Source organism: Octopus sinensis, linkage group LG17 (genome assembly GCF_006345805.1).
Source record: "Octopus sinensis linkage group LG17, ASM634580v1, whole genome shotgun sequence".
In the NCBI taxonomy this organism is placed as follows: Eukaryota; Metazoa; Mollusca; class Cephalopoda; order Octopoda; family Octopodidae; genus Octopus; species Octopus sinensis.
Genome location: NC_043013.1, coordinates 54,893,426 through 54,909,272, shown reverse-complemented (window position 1 = coordinate 54,909,272; position 15,847 = coordinate 54,893,426). Strand labels below are relative to the sequence as shown.

The 15,847-nt window shown below is 32.1% G+C and overlaps 1 protein-coding gene across 7 annotated transcripts in view; it reads left to right on the top strand.

The window, feature by feature from the left end:
- LOC115220760 (thrombospondin type-1 domain-containing protein 7A) overlaps positions 1-15,847 on the top strand; it is a 1,292,425-nt gene that overhangs the window by 346,446 nt on the left and 930,132 nt on the right. The gene's annotated exons all lie outside the window — the stretch shown is intronic.

Sequence of the window (15,847 nt, the reverse complement as noted above, 5' to 3'; positions counted from 1 at the left end):
TTTTGATTTTATTGAAATAATTGTTATTTAAATGTTGTTTTTTTTTAATATAAATAATTTCCATGTTCTTGAGTGGTTCATCTTTGTTTTTCAAAATATGTAAAATATCTTGAAGAATCTAGCTCAGTATAAATTGTTAGAACTTTTAGCATACATTCCCAGAACAGAGTTTTGTGAAGTTTAGTTTTAACCATGGTATTTTAAACACTTCAACAATTTTCTTATGATTAACAATAAATATCATGTACAGCCTAGTTCTGACCTTATTACAAACCATACATACAGTTTAGTTTCTGGTCTTAATACAATATGCATCACCAATAGTTTTGTTTTGGCTTTATTATTGTACATATCATGCAAAATCTAGTCTTGTATTCTAATATAAAACAGTAAAATAAAACTTGAGTGAAATATTGCACATCAAACATTTCTCAGCAATAAAATCCTCATTTTGTAATTGTAATTAGTATTTTGAATTTCTCTCAGCTTTATTGTTTATCTCAGGAGAGTTTCTCTAAAAGAACATATAAGAAATGGAATGAATTTCTAAATGTACTCCTCAAACAAGAAACAACACTCACAATTTTAGGTTACATTCAGTTGATCATTTTTATTCCTATCGACTTCACTGTTTCTAGTTTGTTTATCCTACCAAATGCCTTCAGCCTATTCTTCCAGTGTTATTGCTCCCAAAAGAGATTTTATTAGCATTACAATGACAACCAGCATTGTTGCTAACTCTATTACAAAATGTACTGAGAAGATAATATTTCTTTGTTGTTATACAAAACAAAAGAAAAAATGTAAACATGGTAAAAAAAGACAAATATTCGCATTTATGCTAATGTGGCTGTGTGTATACAGTCATCTCATTGCCAGAACTGCATTCCTTGTTCTGAACAAAGATCACAATTGGTTAGATGGTGCCTACTGCATGGAATGTTGTCATGAACTTGCAGTCTTCCAACATTTGGAGAGACTGACGAGCAGAACTTTCATGTAAGCATTTTATAGAGAAGTAGGGATGAGGAAATACTTTCAGGGTCAAATTTGCATGCTGACAAGAATGAGCTAAACTGGCTGATTTGTTTTGAAGGATTGTCAGTTCAGGTAGAATGGATAACTTCCAGAAATCCCCGGTTTACCACTGTTCAGGGAATATTGCTGCTTTGAGATAAATAGACAGATATAGAAGTGCCTGCAACCAGGTCTGAGATATGTACACAGCACCAAAATTCTTCTGCAAGAGGTCTTTCAGTGTCTGAGCATTGCTGACTCAGGGAATTGTGTTGAATAGATGTTGTTTTGTGAAGGATCAATCAGCTGATTCAATTGGAGGTGGAGGGTCGCTCTGAAAACTTCCTTTGGATGAGGACAAAACAGTTTTGTTTTGTCTCTGTGGATAAACAAGACTAGAAGGATGGAAGACAGACATTTCCATTTTCAACCCAACCCTCTCATTGACTTTTGCAATTTTCACTTAAAGAAAAAGGTGAAGGTGGAGAGTGAGTTGTTGACCCTGGCCCAAGTGAATGTGTTCAGAGGCCCAACATGGTTTGCTATCCTCCAAAGTAAAGCAACTATTGTTGGATAACTGAGCTTTTTCTTACCATTTTATCTTACTTTCTTTTGAAATTTTGCTCTTAGGCAACTACGCTTGTGGCTCCAATTGCACGACATTACGAAATGTTCTTGCTCTCAATAGGCACCTGTCACTAACACAGATGGAAGAGACCAATTATCCTTCCTAATCAGAGTAATCAATACTATACAGGGATCCTTTGATTGGTTCTAGGTGGCACACTTTTCCTTAAGACTTACTCATATATTTATTGTGTGTACTTTCGCTTTTTTTTATTTCATTTCATTTTTATGAAAAGTCCCCCCTCCTCCTGTTTTGCAGCCTCTTGCTATTATATCAGCTCTTTCATTGTTTTTATGGCAATACATAAAAAAAAGAAATCATTATCCTTATTATTATTGAACTATGTACTGTTTACTCTCGTATTGTATTAGTCATTAAGGTGCAAGTTGCAAAAAACTGATAAACCTACTCTTGTATGGTATCGTGGCTTTGTATGAAAAAATAAAACTGAAGAGAAACTTGTTTTCACAGCTCTGTGGAGGAATATAATTCTGGGTGTTTTTATTCAGCACATTATTAATGTTATGGCAGAAAAAGATAGTTTTGAAACAAAGTCAACCAAAGAAGGAACAATGAAAACTAAAACAGAGAATGGTACACGAGCAATTTCATTATGTTGAAGGATATAAAAGAAACAGAATAAAAGAACAAGGTTTGCACTTTCAGAAACACGAGTGCATGTAATTATGTGTAGGCACACACACGCACATACACACACAGGTGCACACACATGCATACACACGCACACACAAACATGCACACACACATACACATGCACACACACACATATGCATGCAAACACACTTGCACACACACATACATACACACAGAGCCAGTCTCACTGTCTCTCCCTCTTAAAAGTCACGTATTTTCATGAAGATAATCTCTCTCTATTCTTACACACACACACACACACACACACACACACACATATTGACTTGATGGAACCACGAACACAAAGTGATTGAAATTACAATTTTAGCCAAATATTTGGTGATGAAAGTTTCAAAATTGTACTGAATCAAGCTTACAGTCCTGCAGGAAGAAGAAGGGTTTGATGAGGCCCATGAAGGTAAGTGTGCCAAGTAGGAGCACTTTCTGCAGGATTGCAAGAAGAGATGGCAGTTATGGTTTTTCCAAGTCGACCTCGACAGTAAGGGATTCTCTGCCGAATGGTCATGGAGGATGATTACAACCACTGCAATGAAGAGTGGTTATGTGCAGAATGGGAGAGGCAGCAGAGAGGCTATAGAGCAAGAGAGAGGAGTTAAAATGGAAGCCAGGGGGAGATGATTAGCAGGGATTTGGCCATCCTTGCTGACTCACCATCAGGAGGGTGCTGCAGTTGATGATCGCTGGATACCGTCTGATGACATGAATTCCCCTGCCAAAATTCCATTCACTTTGGTAAATGGAAAAGCAGCACCATTTTCTAGGTGTTATCAATAGCTTAATATTTATGTGTGTGCAGATTCATGTTTATAAGCACATTATGTGTGTGTAAATTGTAGCCATGTGTGTGTGTGTTTGTGTGTGTTCATATACAGTTGTATATATTTGTATAAAACAAGAAAATCATGAAATCATGAGCATTTTGGCTGAGGATACAGAGATGATGCTTATAAACCTTGTAAGATATTATACACTGCATGGACTTGTATGAAATACCATTATAGAACATAGAAGCAAGCAGGGAACAATTGTGGAAATAAAAAAGTATGTAGTTTGCTCGTCTTTATATATGAATAAGAAATTGCTTAGAATTACACTATCAAACTGACGAATGGAATAGATGTTTAGGGAGCTGTTACAGCTGATAGATTGGTCAGTTTACATGTGTCAGAGAAAAGAATAAAAAAACGTAAGATGTGTGTGTGTGTGTGTGTGTGTGTATTGTTGATTGCATGGATTAGTGTTGTGCAACCAGTTGCAGCATTGTGAAGAGAGGAAATTGATACAATACCTTCAGTTATCTCTCTTTCTCTTCCACATTTCTCTCCTGAAGGATATCCAAATGATATTCTGAAAGGATACAATCTAGCAGAGAATAAATAACTGAACAATAGAGATGAAAGCAAACGGAAAAGGAAAAAAGAAGTGAAAAAGTAGCGAAAGCATTCATAGTTGAATGTAACTCCCTCCACCCCCCCCCCCCACCAGTCATTACATCTCTTGTAATGCAAGGCTCTTCTAAATAAAGTGGGGAATAAATTATTTCATACCTGCTGGTGTTGTCAGGCTAGATTAGCAATGGGTCAAACTGTTATAAAACTGTATGTAACCTTGTGAGGAAAAAATAAAATGAGGAACTGCTAAAACATAAATTGCCTCTGATTCCTGAAACATTCCAGAAAACATCAACAATGGAATGGTGAAATAAAAAGAGACCCTTGAAGTTTGATCCTGTTTTAGTTCCAGAGCAATTCTTAGGAACCTAGATGAATCCATTATTAAAGAAAATTATCCCCGACAATTTTTACTGAGAAAAAATTGTATGAGATAAAAAAAGTTGTTCTAATTTGTACCAATTCTTCTTCTAATGTAATCCCAGATTATGAACCTTAGAATGGCATTGAAATTTAGGTACCTACTAAAATTTCTTCATGCTGGGCACATGTAAGCATTAGCTTGGAACATGAATTTGTTTCTCTGTAAAGTGTGTGGAGCTGTTCATAAGGTTAGGTACAATGCTATAATGGAAGTAAAGAATCACAAGAGAAGCTTTGGGAAAGGCCAAGGATGATCTTCAAAAGATCTTTTTGGGAGTGTTTTGCATCAGGCTTTTAAATTTTCTAGGTATTTCTGATTTGAAAGTGATGCTTGCTTTGGCAAACACAAGGGCAAGTATTTCTGCATAATAGAATAAAAAAAAAAGAGATTATTGTGGTGTTTTTGAAACAGATCTGAGTTGTGAGGGTCAAAAACTATAGTTGATACTTTTCAGTATGATTCATCGATTATAAGATATTGAGGATGTTCCAACAATTTTAAGTTCATTTCCAAAAATGCAGTAACTTGTCTGTCTACAAACCAAGCATTAAATCCATTGAACCATGCTACTGATGAAAGGATGATGTAATATATCCAGAAAGGTTACTTTGGGAGAGCACGTTTGACTGACAGGAGAGCCATTTGATTTTTGGAAACCTGAAAACATTTCATGGATCTTTCAGCCTACTCTGAGAAGAGCAATTAACAGGAAAAGATAATTTAGAGATATGTTCACATGCCAGAAGTACATTTTTGCAGAGACTGGGCTAATGATACACATCCACAATTTGTATTAAAGAAGTTTATCTCTCTTTAAATTAGACATATAAGTAAATGTCATATTGGTATGACCAACTCGATTCTGATTTATGATGTTTGTCTTATACATACAGAGTGAATTTTTTTCATGTTTATTAGCCTTTGGCTTCTCTAAAAAGATTCTACTCTCAACTGTGCAAACATTTTTTCTAATGCTATCTTTTCCTCTTAGCAGTCTTGTATCAAATGATAAAAACTTTACATTTCATTATAAGTCAGGTATTCTTTTTATTGGTGGATAATTGAACAACATCAGTTTCATAATCACTTTTAATTATAGTGATTTGATTTCCATTCCAGTCTATAGCAAACATGATATGTTAATTTTAAGGCGATATTACATTTAAGTATGTTGCCAACCATCCTGCAACAATTATATCTTTGTTCATCATTTCCAATTTGCCAAAGTATTGAAACCGAATAGCTTTTTGAATGTTTATTCTATAGGCAGTTTTAGTTTGTAAATATTGTTATTAAAACAGGTATTGATTTAAATCAATGCTCAAAAACATCTACTTAAAAACAATCAAAGAATAATGTTTTAGATCAAACCACAATTCATTAATTGCATTATTTAAAATATTCTTGACTATATTTCAACTTATCTTACATAAATGTTTGATTTAAATTGTTAATTGAATTATTCCTTTCGAAGTCTTACCAAAATTACATATGAATTATTTAGTTAATTGATTTCGACTTATAGTGATCGTCTTCTGCAATTTATCAAGAACATCTAATTTCAATGAGAAAATTAATGTTATTCATTAGAAGTAAGAATTACTAAAACATTTTTAATTATTGTAACAACAGTCTTTTAGAAACCTACTCCAGATGTTAAAGCATCTGTTATTAACTGAAAGAATCTATGAAGGTATTTGAAATCACAAAGTTTATACCTCTAAAAAAAATTATTATTGATTGAGAAAACTTGGGTTGGAGCATTTGACGAGAAGATTAGTTATCATTAGCCACAGTGGATGCTGTGTCCTCTTTGTTTTCTTTTTCTTTCTTAATCTGGGCCTCTCAGGAATTCCATAGTTCAAGCAAACATATTTTTTCTACAGCTAGTCCATTTTCTTTTATGAAAAGTTAATAATAGAGTATATCTTTGACTTGATTCAATATTTTGACAAAAATTTCACCTCTGCCAGACCAATGAACAATTGACATTGACTTCAGCTAAAATTAAAATAACATCATTTATAAAAAATTTAAGGAATGGAAAAAGCCCTTGCAACTATAAACTCTAGACAAATTCTTTAAAAATAATGATTATTATGTGACGACTGTAGACGTAAAGTAAAATTCCACAACCTTAATTGCAAAAATAATTAACATTATTTCTATTTTTTTAATGAATTTTTCAGTTTTAGTCTATATGGGATTATTTTGCATGCATTAGTACAAAAATTGTTGAAAGCTTGAGTTTTGAATAACTGTAAAATAGATAATATAATATTTAGAGAGATATATGTTTTATAAATTAACAAAGTCAAGGACATGAGGGAATTGTAAGATGAACAATGCTATCATTCAACATGGCTTTACTTCTAAAGAGTGTCAAAACAGCAAAATACTGCAATCAGCTACTTATTTTTCTAAAATCAGCCAAGTATATTGGTGAGACTCAAAACTTGACAACATAATATGATGTATATAATACACAGCATTATGTGTGTATGTGTGCAATACTTGTGTATGTATAAAATAATGTTATATTAAATCACTATGTATCTAAGTGCATCAATATTTGGAGAACAAAGGAATAAATTACTGCTTTATATTCATTTGAAATTGGAATAAGTAACAAGAAAACATTTAGCAGCAATTATTACATGAAAGCATTGCATTTTGTTTCTGCAATCTTCAAAGAGAATCACAATTCTCAAAGGCATTTTTATATTGTAATTGAAAATACTCACAAACTTTGTAATTTAATATGGAAAAGTGAGATTGGAAGATGAAAGTATAAATAGTAATATTTAGTAAGATTCCAATGTTTTGAATAAAAAATAAATTGTTTTAATTTTTCTTCAACATAGCAGAAAATATATAAAAAAATTATAAAGCAAAGTTAAAAATATCAATTAAAAACATTAATTTCAAAATATTATATTTCTCTTCATCAAATGGACTTTTTCTGTAGAAATGTTACAGAATAATGAATTTGACCAGATTTTAAAGAAATATTCGTGAGAAAGAAATTTTCATGTGATGCATGGAATTGGTAATTAGTAATTAAATGTAAATTTCCAGAATTCTCCAACTTAAACTTGGCAACTGGTGAGAGACAGGTTTTGATAAAGACATTAATGAATATGTCCTATAACAGGAAAAAAAGGGTGTGGCCTGTGTGTCAGTTCTGTAATATATTTATATTGATATAAGCACACAAGACATACTCTTTCCCCACCGAAAAGCTGATGTCACCATTCTTTTCTGGAAACTCCTATTATTTCCAATATGTGAAGAAAAAAGGTCTTAAGATTATTTTATTATTTATTCATCCTCCTGGGACTAATAAACTAAGTACCAGTAATTCGATGGGGTGTGACTATGTAAAAACTCATTGTTTCTGTGAGTAGAAAAATTGCTCACTTGGATTAAGTGTGGTAGTGGGGAGGTTGGGGATAATTGCAGAGAAGTGTTCATGTCATGATTTCAAACTAAACCAACAAAACTAGTTCACTTGAAATGCAGAATCTAAAAATTTCAAATGGAACATCTTCAAAAGATTTTAGGAAAAAAAATTTGAAAAAATACATTAATAATAATAATAATAATAATAATAACGATAATAATGATGATGATGATGATGATGATGATGATAATTTTTTGTCATCATTTATCTTCATAGTGAACATCATGATATGTATAACATTAGAACTTCACTGACATTTTTTTCCCCGGATAAGATTCAAGGAGTATTTAAAACAGAAAATATTTACACTTTAAGTTTCTACACTTTGTGCCATCATATAAAGGCCCAAGAAAGAAAACAAACTTACTATTTATTTTTAAAATAATTTAAATTAGTATTTTTTTTTTTTAAATTGTACAAAAAACAAAACTAATTTTAAGTGTAACATCTTGAGAGAGTAAAATTAAACATTTTTTCATTTACCTTTTAGCTATTTATTTATTTGTTTATTATTATTTTCCCAGTTTTATTCTCTTTCTTTTATTCTTCTCAGAGAAAGTTCCAGCAAGTCTGGGGAATCTAATGATTTTATAAAATCGGAAATACATCACAAGATTTTATTTTATTTTTATAGCCATATTTGAAACAATTCATTTTGTACAGTTTAGTTTTATCATTTCTTTTAAAATCAGTATAAAAAAAAAGAAGAGAAAGAAAGAAAAAAACCAAAAATGTTATTTTTAACATTTATTTTCTTTCTGAAGCAAGTTCTGAAGAATGATAATTGGAAACAGTAGATTTTAACAGGAATCAATAAAGAAGGCTGGTTAAGTAGACACAGCATAAGTGAGCTCTTAAATACAAGTTTAAATTACTCAAGAGATGAGAGCTCCCATAGAGATATTTGGAAAAGAAAATAAGACTAAAAAATATCTGGCATTATAAAACATTGAAACACAATGTTCATTTACTACATTCTAAACCTTTTTGCTATGGTAACATTTGAAAAATTATTACAAATTCTGATGAAGTTTTCAAATTGGATTAATTTTTTCTAAGTGTTTCTTTACAAATTGTTTTATGTTGCCATAAAGCATACCCTCATAACATTTAAATCCACTCAAATACACAAATCTTATTACTACAAATAGATACTTCTATGGTTTTAACTTCTACTCTAGATTTATTTATGAAGGTTGTGGGCGTGGGTTATCCTGCCATGAGTCTCTCGCTACATCACTTCTCCACCAAGCATTTATAAGTGTTTGGCAGATTTCCGTTTCCCAACCGAATTTCACTTTACCCGCCCCCACTGGAAAAGCTAAAGACACATCAATTTCCCTTGTACCCTCCCCCAAAAATCCAACACGTTTTTCCTTTTCTTTATTTTATTCTTATTTTCAGAACCACATTCACTTACACACATGCATATATATATATATATATATATATATATATATATATTATAGGTTTCTTTCAGTTTCCATCTAACATATCACTCCTCAAGGCTTTGATTAGCCTAGTGTTATAGTAGACTCTTACTCAAGATGCCATGCAAAGCGACTGAAGCCAGATGGTTGGGAAGCAAACTTCTTAACCACGTAGCCATCCTATATATATTTATATATATATATAAATATATATATACATATACACACATTTATATACATGTATATATATGTGTATATATATGTGTGTATATATATATGTTTATATATATATATATATGTGTGTATATATATATGTTTATATATATATATATGTATGTATATGTATATATACATATATATATATATGTATGTATATATGTATATGTATGTATATATGTATAATATGTATATATAAATATGTATGTATATATGTATGTATATATATATATATGTATGTATATATATGTATATATGTATATATATATATGTATGTATATATATGTATATATGTATATATATATATGTATATGTATGTATATAAATGTATGTATGTATGTATATATATATATGTATATATATGTATGTATATATGTATGTATGTATGTAACATACTTAATATATATTTATTGTCAAATATAAGAAGATCCCTCATCCATATTAAAATGCTAATATGATGATATTGCTGAATTAGAAAATGTTTTTAGATTTTCTACCAAGTCATGAATTTTGTTGGATTTTAGCTGTTAACAGCCATTTACATCCTGGAAATTTCTCCTACCATCAAATGGATTTGTATTTCTGTGATAATTTTTTATGTATATGGTTATTTTATGTAGTTTATTATCTGTGGTTATTTTGCACAGAATCAGTGGTTCGTGATTAATCACCGAAGTTAAGCATCATTCCTAGAAACTGGTCATTACTAAGATGAGAAATGTTTTATGAATATGAAGTATTAGATGCAAGTATCTTGTTAATTAAAGGCTGTGCCACATATAAGAGCTTGTCCTTCTCGAAATTCAATGGAGAACTTTATTTCATTGATTTCTATGTTTTTCTCATCTACACATCAAATGAAAAGAGAAACATAAGTTGAAAAGAAGAGGAAGAGATTTTAATTAATACTAGTGGTGGAAGGTTTATAGAAAGAGTTGTCAACTAAATTACGAATGAAAAAGTAGGGTTGCTGTTTGATGTGAGCCTCACTCCTAATTCATTAGATAATTACAGCAAAAACTGTTTGCCACAATATTAGCCATCATCATCATCATCCTTGCTATCATCTGGTCGAGCTCACTCAGACATATTAGCCAAGATATTATCGAATAAATACAAAATCAATCTTTTTTTTCTGTTATGTATGCAGGAGTCAGTTCAAACATGTCTTGCTTAACAAATAATTATAACCACTAAAGTAAATATATTTTCCACAAGTAAAAAAAAACTGAGAAGATATGATGGTTGGAGGGGGGGGGGGGTTCTGTGACTGGCACAGGGTAGCCAAGCTCAGTTTTTGTATAACTCATTCTTTCCTTTTATTTATGACTTAGTGGAAGGAAGAAGGGGACAGAGATGGTAAATTTTGGTGTTGGTGGGAGGGGAGAAGAAATCATGTATCTGGTGGCCATACTAAGACCACTGTGACCTGATTCGAAGGATTTCTGCAGTGCAAACCTGGTTAAAAAGAACCAACGAACAGATGGTCTCTGAGGGCCTCAGACCTTCTTTATTTTCCAAATTTAACGTATATATGAGCCATTGAGCAGTTGAGGATTTCAGATAATCATTGAAGTCATGATTTGTTTAATTTTAGCTGACATTGCTGTGATGGCAAATGCGTGATATGTAGGGATATGTGTACATGCCCTAGCATTGAAAATGGATGTTAAATGATATATATATATATATTTTTTACAACTAACATGTAAGCCATGAGTAAATATAAATTAAGGAAAGAAGTTTGTGACTTATCGCCTCAATGTTCCAAATAAGATTCTTTTCTCCACTAATTAGATCACTAGTTTAATAGAAGTTTTTAAAAGCACTTAATGAGTAGCATGGGCAACCACAACATTTCACTTCTTGCTGTCAGCTTATCACTTTGGTTTGCCATGATAATCTTCAGGCATTTTGTAAATTCTTCTAAATCCAGATTTGAAACTATCACTGATTGACTTCCTGCTCTTCCTACCTTCCTTTTCTCAGACTTATTCCCCATATTGACATGGACTTCTACTTGTCTATTGTATCTGAATGTATCACATCCTCCATCTATGGATGCAAACCATAATATCAAAACATATTTCTTTTACTGAAGGAGGAATATGGCGTTAACAACCATCAAAAGGTTCTGGTTTCTAGTTAGTACAAAACTAGTCTGCATCTTATGCCCATCTGTGTGATGGGTAATTAACTAGATGGCTGTTTCATTCTCTGAAGATTTTGTTGCAAGTAGAAGAATAATTTATAAAGCATCTCTCCAAGAAATTTCATCCCTCTTTGTTTCTTGTTCCATGGCATAACCTTCATGCACACCGGTGTATTTAGCCATGTGTTTCTTGATATAATCGCTAAAATCTCCAGCTGTGGTAATGATATTGTTGCTATCAATTCCCAGGTTAGCTTCGTGAAAGAGCGAGCTATCTGGATCATCTTCTATGGCATAATCAAAGCTTAACGATACTCTCATAGTCATCTGCATTTACATATTCTGGTTACCATCTTTAGCTACTGCAGTTACTTCCACCACCCACATCTCTGCTAAGATTATACCTACACCACCCTTCCACCCTTATAAAGAATTTGTGCTTCTCACTCATAACTTAGATCTATCATTTTACATTCTAATATCTCTACTATCTGGTCAGATCTATCTTCCATCGTAGCAGTATTAATATTCTCAGACTTGAAATTAAGAACCTATAACGGATGAAAAAAAATAACACTTTGGGTGGTGAGATTATTCAACGATAACAGAAAAGTGTTCACATCCAAATTACGTCTTTGGTACATAATATTGACTTGATATATGTCAGTCTTGTTAATTTATTCAGTGTTACAGTTCCATCATTTGTATTGCATGGTTAATCTTTTACAACTGGATATTCTTTCTGTCTAAAACCATAAGCAAAGTGGACACTAGATATCTATAATATGGCACAGCCACTAGCCAGGATGTCTTGCAAGACTAAAAGCCCTCTCTGCTTTGTACCAGTTTTAATTCAAAGTTACTGCCCTCTTAGATAAGGTGCCTTATTGGAAACCATTTTCCTCCTGTGAATTAGGACAGGGTGCTTAATTTTCTGGATAAATCCCCTGATCACCTTCATTGTGACTAAATTTACAGCATCTTGTTTTTGATATTTTGTTTGAGTAAGAGAATGGAATAAGAGGGTAGCAAGGTGTCAAGATCTGATAATAATGCCTCAAATGAAGGGGAAATTGTTGAGTTACATTGGATTGCCCAGAGGCAACAGCGGAGATGTGGGATATTGGTAACTTAACATCAAGTGAACTAGTAAGAAGTAAGAAGATCATTGAATTTGTAGAAAATCCTGAAGAATGAAGTGGTGACTAACAGAATTGGTAAACTACCAGATGTACATCCCTTTACATTGTAAGTTTAGATCCTGCCCAGTTTCCCTTTGTCCCTCGCCATTCCAAGGTTTATAAAATATTTGTTGTGAGCTTATTATAATCAGCTATCTCTTGAAGGAGGTGCTCCAGTAGAGCCAATTTGAGGACCGGAGCACGTTAGAGAATTAAACATTAATTTATTTATAATGTGTTGAAAATATGAAATCACATATAAAACCAGTGGAAGCAATATAGAAATATTTTGATTGCTAAGAAAGTACAAAAGTGTTTTAAAAGCTGTTGGCTTCATAGAAAAGCCATAGCTATGAGCATTCCTGAATTCTGCAATAGACTTCTCTTTCCATTTCTGATTTATTCTCTTCCATTTGGACGACCACAGACCAACTCAAAATGTTTAGGACTGCAAATTCATTAAAAAAATGTTTTATCCTATTATATTTTTCAAGTAGATTGTTGCGTAGTATGTATTTTGATTAATATCTATTATATTAACATTTTTCTTTTGTACTTCATGAGTTTCGATTCATGAGGAAAATTCTGTAATATGGATTTCAGATATTTTGCTTCAGATCCAAGCATGAGCACTGGAAATGATAACAATAAACAGTGGTAAAATTAGATCTATAGCTTTTATTTGCTTCACATGGCTTTCATTTTAAAAATCAATTGCATATTGTGATTTTAATCTTGTGTATGGAGCCTTGAGCTTTTTGCCAAAAGCATAGAATGCCATTTAGTTCACATTACACATCTCTCTCTAATCAAATCAGTTCCAACCATATTCATTGCCTCTTCTTGTTTTGATTATTTTTCACACAAGAGTTTTTTGGCAAAAAAAGAAATTCGAAACATTAAACTAGTAAACTTTAATTTTATTCATAAAATTAAAGTTAAGAATATAAAGTTCCTAATAAGACAACCAGTTTTCTTTATAAATTTATTTGAAACAAATTTTCTTCATTTAATTGAACAGGTGTAAGTATTTTAATCAGAACTGTCTGATTTAGATTTCTAAATTTAAAATCTTCTCACAGGAAATTTAGCAAAAATCAATAAAATCCATTTTAAAAAGTTATTTTAATTATAATAATAACATTTACTTTAGGTTTACATTTTGTCTTTATATTTTGTTTATGGGATATCACGAGAACGAGTCATGTAACATAAACAAAGATAAAAATATTTGATAAGTATTGTACAAGAGAGAAAAAACAAAAGCAATCAATTCATCACTGATATTGCTTATTTGATAAAAATATATTCTCTTCAATACATAACACTTGAAGAGAAGGGTTTTCTTTGATTTTTATTATGTAAAAAATCCCATTATCATCATTGTCATCATCATCATCATCATAATTATCATCGTTTTCACATCATCTTCTCCACAGTTTTATGTAATTTCCAACCTGGTAGTACATCTCTGTCTTACTGTGATGTGCACTGCATTGTCTTTTGGAAGTGAAGAATTGTGTCTGTATCCGATGTCTGTGTTGTGGAATTTGATTTGGTGCTTCTGGTGCAACTTCAGTATTTTGCCTGATTGTTATGTAGCATACGATGTGCAGTGTGAGTTGTTGTGAGTTTGTTGGGTGATTGTGTGTTGTGAGATATGTTTAGTTTTGGGTGTTGAGTGTACAAAGTAAGTGCTGTGCAGGTTGGTATATGTTGCAATCCACCTCATGCCAGCCATAGAGAAACATACCAGAAATGATGCTGTAGTGATGATGATGATGACGATGATGATAATTGTACAGAATATGTTGTGATATTTTATTAGGTGATTATGTATAAAGTGTATTCTGTATGAATTATCCTATTGAATTGAAAGTGTTTAGCAGGAGCTGTTTTTAGCAGGGGTTGTGTTTAGCAGGCCTGCTTCATGCTGTGTGTAGAGGTGTAAAGAGGGGGAATGGTCCCCCCCCCCTGTTTGTCTTCATGTAGATCTTTATCGTTCAACACTCATTATTATTGATTCACATTTCAATTTCATACCCTGCATCTGATTTCATTCTAGTTCAAGATCCTTGTATTTTTATAGTTTTCTTTCCTTTTTCTTTTTTAATTCCTTCTGGGGGATCTTTTGGTCAAAATATATCATGAGGTCTTGCAGAGTAAGCGAGAGTTTTGTCCCACCAGAACTCTATTGAGATCCTTTGTTTTGATTTCCTCTCAATCTACGCAATAATACTTCAGATTATTGCAGTTAGATCTTTGTCATGTACCAATGTCTTCTTATACCATGCTTATGCCATTTTTTAAATTTCATTTTCCCATCAAAGTTTGGTGTTATTGGCCTAGAGCTATGGCATCCAACTCTGTCTGTAGAAATACCATCTTTTCAAGAACTGGGCAACCAGTAATGGTGTGATCAATTGTTTCATTAAATTGAGTGCACATTCTACGCTTGATGTCGGCCTCTTCTTTCATTATTTTCTTCTAATAGTTATTTGTGATCCCATGTAACTGAAATCAGACCTTTAGTTTTTACATTTAATCCAGAATTATTGTTATCATAAGCACTTTTCTGCTCTACCACTAAATGTCTATTGCTAATCTCTATGTTTGTATATGACATCGCTTTTGCTTTCTTTGTGATGCTTCTGTTTTTTGGCTGCAACATGGCTTTCACTCTGTATTACTTTCTCCTCTCAATCAACTTTTGTCAGATATTGGTTTCAAATTCTGGCATAAAGCCAGCAAATTCAGGGAAAAGGCATAAATCAATTACATCAACCCCAGTATTCAACTGGTACTTTTATTTTATCAACCCTGAAAGCAAAGTCGACCTCAGCAAAATTTGAACTTAGAACATAAAAGCAGACAAAATGCCACTGTGCATATTTCCCAGCATGCTAACAATTCCGCCAGCTTCCTGCCTTAGTTTTGTCTGATATTGAACACAGAGGTTCTCTCTGTTTTTTACTTCAATATATTTTTAAAATTTTATCTTCATTTCTGCTTTCTCAGACTTTCCCATTGTTTTACTTAAATCTTTTCATTAATGTGTTTAGTTTTCAGTTAAACTCTTGCAAATAGTAGTAGTAGTAGTAGTAATAACAGTGTTGATGGTGAAGGATTAGCAGAATTGTTTTGAATATTGAACAATGCTTTGTCGCATTCATCCAGTGCAAATCTGGCTAAGATGAACTTTACTGTTAATCCTTCCAGGATGGATGAAACAAAGTACCAGTCAAGTGCTGTGGCTGATTTAATTAATTA